This window comes from Glycine max, chromosome 16 (genome assembly GCF_000004515.6).
Source record: "Glycine max cultivar Williams 82 chromosome 16, Glycine_max_v4.0, whole genome shotgun sequence".
In the NCBI taxonomy this organism is placed as follows: Eukaryota; Viridiplantae; Streptophyta; class Magnoliopsida; order Fabales; family Fabaceae; genus Glycine; species Glycine max.
In genome coordinates, this window is record NC_038252.2 from 9,083,763 (window position 1) to 9,093,327 (window position 9,565).

Sequence of the window (9,565 nt, forward strand, 5' to 3'; positions counted from 1 at the left end):
GATTACAAATCAATAGATGTGACTCTTCATTTTGAATTTTGAAAATCTTAACGTTTTAAAACACTGGTAATCGATTACCAAATCATTGTAATCGATTGCACCATTTTGAAATCAATTGGAGCATTGTAAATTCAGTTGAAAACTTTTGAAAAACAAAACTTGCCACTGGTAATCGATTACAGTAAAATGGTAATCGATTACCAAAGAGTAAAAACTCTTTGGTAAAAGCTTTTGTGAAAACTTCATGTGCTACTCAATGTTTTGAAAAAAAATTTGGTACTTATCTTGATTGAGTCTTTTCTTGATTCTTGAATCTTGATCTTGATTATTCTTGATTCTTGATTTTTGAAAACTTGAAACTTGAAACTTTCTCTTGATTCTTGAATTGTTCTTGACTCAATCTTGAAATCATTCTCTTGGGCTTTTTGTCATCATCTTTGTTATCATCAAAACACCTTGAATCAATCTTGATTCATCATCATGAATCAATCTTGATTTATCATCATGAAACAATGAAACTTGCTTCTGCAATCTCCCCTTTTTTTATGATGACAACCCTGAAATCAAGAAATACATACACACACTTTTTCCTAGTCGATCTCTCACTTAATTCTCCATATTCTCCCCCTTTGTTTTTGAGTTTAAGCTTCCCTTGAAATTAAGTTAATTACTTATGTGAGTTCTTGATTTAATCCCTATTTCTCTCCCCCTTTGGCATCAACAAAAAGCCAAAGTGCGTAAGAAATATAAAACATACATAAATAACTAATCATACAAGAGAACATAAAACAATTAAGCAAGATATTTTAACCATTCATCAATCTTAGAAAGATAATACTTCATAGAATGTCATATAATCCAGAAAGTCATTCATAATAACCAAATAAAAGTGCATACCTCTAGTCATATATCATCAAAATAATTAAGTTTAAAACTTCATAACTATAAACAACCAAGAGCAAGTAAATATAATCATCATGTTCAGTCATACTAATCAAATAATACAAGAAATACTAAGTATTCAAATGTCATAAAAACATAGCCAAATACAAGGCTTAAAAACAAAATATAATAATTAATCAAGAAAAGAGAGAAGCTTATAGAAATCAAACAAGATAATAAATTATCCTCACATTATAATAGAAGCATATGTGCATAAATAACAAATAAGTCATAAGTCATCAAAACATAAATCATTTGTCTAAGTCACTTGCATCTAGAAGTCCTAATTCTCTTCTAATGGTGTAGAAAGAATCTTTGGTTAGTGGTTTTGTGAAGATGTCTGCAAGTTGGTTTTTAGTATCTACAAATTTTAAAACACAGTCACCTTTTTCCTAAGACTAAGTGCTAATTGACTATCAACATTTACCAAGATGAGTTTTTATTAACATAGAAGGTTTTATTATATCAAAATAATTTTATTTGAAATATAATAATTTTGAAAAGCATAAAAAAATTTTGAACAATTAATCAAGTAATTCAAACATATCAAACAAGAATTATACAAGGATTGAAAGATATAGATCACAGGCATCATCAAACATTCATATTTGTTAAAGGTAATTTAAAACTTAGAAAAATCAAAGAACTCAATCAATCATGTAAACATTATTTTCTCTGAAACCTATATGCTCAATGTCTTTATCATAGTCATGCTTGATAATACATTTTTCAGAATCAAAAAGTACTTTATATCTAAAAATTCTTATATAAAAATAAATATAACATAATGGATTTTGAAAAACTTTATGAATGAACCTTAAGCAAGTAATTCACATATCACATTCAAAATCATGCATAATCATCTTTGATCAAAAACTTGTGTTATTCATCTTTTTCATTCTCTTCTTCCTTTGCCAAAAGATCAGAAGGACTAACCGCCTGAATTATTTTGTGTCTCTCTTCTCCCTTACAAAAGATTCAAAGAACTAACCACCTGAGAATTCTTTTGATTCTTCCCTTCCCCTTAAGCAAAAGATTTCAAAGGACTAACCGTCTTAGATATCTTTTGTTTCCCCTTACAAAGATTCAAAGGACTAACCACCTGAGAATTCTTTGTCCCAACACATTGGAGGGTACATCCTTTGTGGTACAAGTAAAGGGTACATCTACTTGGGGATTGTTATACTGAGAACAAGAGAGGGTACATCTCTTATGGATCAGTTCAAGTGGAAGGTACATCCACTTGGTTATTCAAAGAGAACAAGGGAGGTTACATCCCTTGTGGATCTTTGGCTTGTAAAGGATTTTACAAGATTGAAAAGAAATCTCAAGAACCGCAGGTTGCTTGGAGACTGGATGTAGGCACGGTTTGTGGCCGAACCAGTATAAATCTTGTGTTTGTCTTCTTCTTCCCTTCACTCTTTAATTTCCACTGTGTACTTTTAATTATCACTTTTCCTTTTGGTTAAGTTTCTATTTCTATTCTTTACTTTCTTGACTTAGTAGTAAAAGCCTAATTGAATCTAGTAACATTAAGAAGGATAGATTTTTAATTAGTCAAAACACGTTCATAATTAATTCAACCCCCCTTCTTAATTACTCCGAGGCCACTTGATCCAACATCCATTTCTCATTGAAAACCATCTTACTCATCAAGCCAAAAAGATAGTTCCATTGAACACTATGAAAATTTTTACTGATGTCAATCTTTAAAGCCATCTCATCAATTTTTCCTTTTCTCTTGCATCTTAGATAATGGATCATTTAAAAGGCAATAAGGACATTATAAAGGATGGAACGTCCTTTCACAAAAGCAAATTGTTTGGGAGAAATGCATTTATTGAGGATAATTTATAGTCTATTGGCTAAAGCTTTTGACATGATCTTGCATAGGACGTTGCAGAGGAAGATGGATCTAAAATCTTTCTTGGATGTGGGATTGTTTACCTTTAGGATAAGGACAATGGTAGTTTGATTTATTTGGTGGGGGTGGGGGGGGGGGGGGGGTGAGCCATTTTCAAGCCACGAGGTTGTTGATCTTGACCACAAAGGTTCCAAAATTTCTTGTAAAAGGCTAGGTTTAGGCCATAAGGGCTAGGAAATTTGTTAGAATCCATAGCAAAAAGGGCCTTACAAAATTCATCAACAGAGAAAGGAACTATCAAAGATAAATTATCATCAAACGAGAGGTAAACAAGAATATGATTTATTATTGGATCAATGTCAACATTGGCATTACAATAAAAATCATGAAAATATTTTTTTGCAACATCACACAACCCAAAATGAGAAAAAGCCACAGTATCATCATCATGCTTCAAAGAGACAATAGAATTAATTTTTTTCCTAGCAAAAGCTTGAATATGAAAAAAAAAACGAGAATTAAAATCCCCATCTTTTAGCCAAAACACTTTTGGACGTTGCTTCCAATATGCTTCCTCATGGGCAAGGAGATGGTTGAGCTTATATTTGATAATGGAAAATTGAAGAGTTGGCTCTTCATAATAAGCTTCTCTAAGGGTCTCCAATTCTTTTTGGTATGAATCTATTTGGATGCAAAAAGAATTTTTCAGTTAACATCCCCAAGCATGCATGTCTGAGGAAGATTTTCCAAGACTTGAAAGGAAATCATCATTGGGTGCACTAGTCCACCCCTACTCAAAAACAAGATCAATATCTAGTTTAAGGAGCCAAGAGTTTTCAAAGTAGAATTTGCTTTTGAACAAATCTTTTGTGTTGACATCAACCTTTAAAATGATTGGAGAGTGATCAGATTTGGAGGCCAAACCATTGTTGAGCTTTGAGTTAGGAAAAAGGTCAAACTAGTCAAAGGTGGCCAAGGCTCGATCTATCTTCTCTTCTACCACATTAAATTTACCTTTCCTCTTAGCCCAGGTGAATTTGTAACCTTCCATGGGGAGATCATGAAGGTTAAAGTCAAAGATTGCTTCATGGAAGCTTTGAATAAGCCAGTTTGGGTGATCATGGAGGCCAATCTTCTCATCATTTAATGAAAGGTCGTTGAAATCCCCAAAGATACACCAGGGAGTCAAAACCATTAATATCAACAGAAAAACAAGAGTCAAAACCAATCAGGGATCGAATTTATGCTACTTTATGAGATTTTACTGGGGTTTCAAAGAGAAAAATAACATCCAAAAGATAAGTTCAAATGAGGTCACGAAGGGCTTCAATTGCACTCAAGTTTCCCAAGCCCCAATAATTCCAAATGAGCAGACTTATCTTCCCTGGCAGGCCTATTTGCTAGGGCCTTCCATTAAAAAAGGTTTGTTAAGTTTAGAGTGAGGAGAAGAGAAGATGGAAGGCGGTGTTAGGGTTATGATCATTGGGAGTAGGGAGAGGAGATGGAGGTTTGGTCTTGTATGGTTTTTTGGACTTGATGGTTGAGGTGGGAAGAGATAGGGGTGGACGTGTTTGGGTTCTGGTCTTTAGTGTTGATGAGGGAAGGATTGGGTTCAGTAGTCAAGATTGGGTTTAGGTTGTGGAAATGAGTGATTTGAGTAGTTAGGTTTAGGTTTAGGTCATGGATGGTCATGGTGTTTGAGGTAAGGTTTTGATAGGGTTGGATGAGTGGTTATGGCCAAGGTTGGTGTGGGTGAATTCTTCTTCAAGTCATTTCTTCTTGTCACCACCAATCAATAATTGATTGTCAACATTTCCAATGTTCATAGGATCATTAGTAGGGTGATTTGAATCAATTGCGATAGTTGATTGTAAGGGAATAATGTTGGACGTAATCAAATTTGAATTTTTGAAGATATCCACATTAATTTAATTACATTTCAAAATATCTATTTCATTTGCATTGATGACATTAATTATTGTGTCTGTGACGTAATTAATGCTTTGTCCCTATCCTCCTTTTTGGTCTGGCATTGGAGATGGCTTTGAGCTTGAGCCTCCATTATCGTCTAGAAGGAGATATGGAGAGTTGCCAGTTACTCCGTTGTGTCGCATGAGAGCCCTCAATTACGGACCCAAATACGTGTTCCATCATCATTTTCAAGTGTTAAAAGCTTAGCACAATAGTCATCAGAGTATCCCAACAGCCCACAGAGGTAACAAAATGTGCCAAGATGTTCAAACTTAAAGCTCACTTCTACCACTTCATTGCCTTGCTTCTTTATCCTCTTCGTCGTCTTAAGAGGTTTCCTAACATCAATGAAAACTCTGATGCGCAAATAGGGATGCCATGGATTGTTGTTCTTCTCATCATACTCAAGATATTCCCCTAGGCAGTTGCCTATGCTTTGGCCAATTGTTTGTGACATAAACTGTAGAACCAAAATGACTTTGGTGTTTTGATGATGATCATGATGATTTGATGCAAATGATGCAAATGGGCTTTTCAAGTTTAAATCCAAGACAATGATTCAAGAATACAAGCCACAACATCAAGATGATCACTAGTATTTTAGGAAGGGAATTCCTAATTGATATAGCAAAAGGTTTGGCCAAGTAATTTAAGTTAAAAAATGTTTTTCAAGAGATTTACTCTCTGGTAATCGATTACCAGAGGATGTAATCGATTACCAGTGGCCAAAAATGACTTACAACAGCTACTAAATATTTGAATTCAAATTTTAGACTGTGTAATCGATTACACCATATTGGTAATCGATTACCAGCAGCTAATAAACGTTTTAATTCAAATTTTAAAAGCTGTAATCGATTACACAAATCCTGTAATCGATTACCAGAGAATATTTTCAGAAAAATATTTCTAAGAGTCACATCTTCTCAAATGGTTTTTACATGACCACCAAAGGTCTATATATATGTGACTTAGAACATGAATTTGCTCAGAGTTTTTCAGAACAACAAGTGTTTATTCTCTCAAAGAGAAAAATCATTTTATCCTCTAAAGAATTCCTTGGCCAATACACTTGCAATTCAATAAGGAATCATTTGAGTGCTCAGATTGTAAAATCTATCTCTTTCAAGAGAGATTCATTCTTCTCTTCTTTCTAATTCTCTAGGGGATTAAGAGACCGAGGGTCTCCTGTTGTAAAAGAATTATGAACACAAAGGAAGGGTTGTCCTTGTGTGTTCAGAACTTGTAAAAGGATTTTACAAGATAGTGGAACTCTCAAGCGGGTTGCTTGGGGACTGGACGTAGGCACAAGGGTGTGGCCGAACCAGTATAAATCCGAGTTTGCACTTTCTCTTCCCTTAAACTCTTTTATTTATTATTGTTTTATATTTATATTCAGATTTTTCTATTTGAATCATTATTTAAGAGGTTCATTGTTAAGGGAATTTGTAACTTGAATAGAAAGTGAAATAGAATTTTAATTGGGGAAATAGTTTGTAATATCTTAATTCAACCCCCCCTCCCCTTCTTAAGATATCTGAGGCCACTTGTCTAACAAGTGGTATCAGAGCTTCATTCTTGTATAAAGTTTAGAAGCTTCAAGAAAAATGGCCTCAGCAAACTTCTTATTTCCAGAAGGAAATTCAATCAATAGACCTCCAATCTTTAATAAAGAGGGTTACCACTACTGGGAAACCCGAATGCAAATTTTTATTGAGGCAATAGACTTAAATATTTGGGAAGCCATAGAAATAGGGCCTTATATACCCACCACAGTAGAAAGGATTACAATCGATGGAAGCACATCAAGTGAAAGCATAACAATAGAAAAACCTAGAGATAGATGGTCTGAAGAGGATAGAAGACGAGTACAATGCAATTTAAAAGCCAAAAACATAATTACATCTGCCCTGGGAATGGATGAATATTTCAGGGTTTCAAATTGTAAGAGTGCTAAGGAAATGTGGGACACTCTACAATTAACACATGAAGGAACAACAGATGTTAAAAGATCTAGGATAAACACATTAACTCATGAATATGAACAATTTAGGATGAATGCAAATGAAAGCATTCAAGACATGCAAAAGAGGTTTACACATATAGTAAATCATCTTGCAGCCTTAGGGAAAAAGTTTCAAAATGAAGATCTCATAAACAAAGTGTTAAGATGTTTAAGCAGAGAATGGCAACTGAAAGTAGCAGCCATTACTGAATCAAGAGATTTATCTAACATGACTCTTGCTACTCTATTTGGAAAGTTATAGGAACACGAAATGGAATTATTGAGATTAAGTCAACATGAAGAAAATGACAAGAAAAAGAAGGGAATTGCTCTTAAAGCCTCATCTTCAATCCAAGAAGAAAGTGATAAGGAAATTGATCTAGATGAAGATGATGGTCTTAGCCTTTTTGTAAAAAGGTTCAACAAGTTTCTTAAAGTAAGAGGAAATCAAAGGCGACCCAATTTTAAATCTAAAAGAAGGACAGAAACTTCATCCTCTACTCCAAAGTGCTTTGAGTGAAATCAACCTAGACATCTGAGGGTTGATTGTCCTATCTTCAAGAAAAAGATGGAGAAGTCTGAAAAGAAAAATTTTAGTGAAAATAAATTGAAGAAAGCATACATCACATGGGATGAAAATGATATGGAATCTTCTGAAGATTTAGAAAATGAAGAGATAAAGCTCTGCCTAATGGCTAAAAGTTATGAAAGTGATGAAGAGGTAACATCTTCAAATAACTTATCCATTTCTTTTGATGAATTACAAGATGCATTTGCTGATTTGCATAAAGAGTCAATTAAACTTGCAAAGTTAGTTTCATCTTCTAAGAAAACAATTTCAGATTTAGAAAATGAAATTTCAAAATTAAACAAAGAATTAGATCATCTTAGAAATGAAGTCTCAATTTCTAAATCAAATGAAAAAGTTCATTTCTCTACTATTTCTGACAAGAAAATATCTGATTCTTGTAGTTGTTGTGAAAAATATGAAAAAGAAATTAAAGAGTTGAAAAAATCACTTGCAAAATTTTCTTATAGTAAAATAATTTAGATGTCATATTAGGAAAACAAAGATGTGTCTCCAATAAGGCTAGAATAGGATATAAATCTGAAAAACAACAAAAATTTCATAAAAACTTCTCTACTTCCACACAAAAATATAATTCTAGTTATATCACTTGTTTTTACTGTGGAAGAAAAGGGCATGGCATATCTACTTGCTACTTTAAGAAAAACTACAACAGCATTAAAATGATATGGGTCCCAAAAGGATCTTCAGTTTACACTAACACACAAGGACCCAATAAAGTTTGGGTACCTAAGTTAAAAACTTGATTATGTATGTGTCTTTGAGGAAGGAGTGGTACATAGATAGTGGATGTTCAAAACATATGACTGGAGATGCATCAAAGTTTACACATATCTTTCCCAAGAAAAGTGGGCATGTAACATATGGTGACAACAACAAAGGTAGAATCCTTGGAGTTGGTAAAATAGGTACAAATTCTTCAAACTCCATTGAAAATGTTCTACTTGTTGAAGGTCTTAAGCACAGCCTGCTTAGTGTTAGTCAATTATGTGACAAAGGCTATCCAGTATCATTTGATTCTCAAAAATGTCTAATAGAACATAAGCATGACATTAACATAAAGCATGTAGGACATAGAGTCAACAATGTATACATGATAGACTTAAGCCTAAAACTAGATAACAATCATTGTTTTCTTAGCAAAGATGATGATCCATGGTTATGGCATAAAAGAATTGCTCACATAAACATGGATCACTTAAACAAATTAATTTCAAAAGATTTAGTAGTTGGTTTGCCTAAATTGAAATTTGAAAAAGATAAACTATGTGATGCATGTCAAAAGGGTAAACAAACTAGAGTCTCATTCAAACCTAAAAATATTGTTTCAACCACTCAACCCTTACAATTATTGCATATGGATTTATTTGGTCCATCTAGAACCATGAGTTTTGGAGGAAATTACTATGCTCTTGTTCTAGTTGATGATTTCTCTAGATATACTTGGACATTATTCATTACTCATAAAAGTGATGCATTCCAAGCATTTAGAAAACTTACTAAAGTTATACAAAACAAGAAAAATCTTAAGATTGCATCCATTAGAAGTGATCATGGGGGTGAATTTGAAAACAAAGAATTTGAATCATTTTGTGAAGAACATGGTATTGAACACAATTTTTCTGCACCTAGAACCCCTCAACAAAATGGAGTTGTTGAGAGGAAAAATAGATCATTGGAAGAAATTGCTAGAACTTTATTAAATGATACTTTTCTTCCAAAATATTTTTGGGCTGAAGCTATCAATACTGCATGTTACATCATGAATAGGGCCTTAATAAGACCCATTTTAAAGAAAACCCCATATGAGTTATATAATGGTAGAAAACCCAACATCTCACATCTACATGTTTTTGGTTGCAAATGTTTTGTACTTAATAATGGTAAAGATAATCTAGGAAAATTTGATGCAAAATCTGATGAAGGCATCTTTCTTGGATATTCATTGCAAAGCAAAGCATATAGAATATATAACAAAAGAACTATGAATATTGAGGAATCCATTCATGTTACTTTTGATGAATCTAATGCTATCTTGTCAAGAAAGAATATGCTAGATGATATTGCAGAATCTTTAGAACAAATTCATATTCATGGACAAGATTCTAAAGGAAAAGGAAAAGGAAGCAATGAAGATCCTCCAGAAGAAGCCAAATCAAATAATGAACTCCCAAAAGAATGGAAAGTCTCAAAA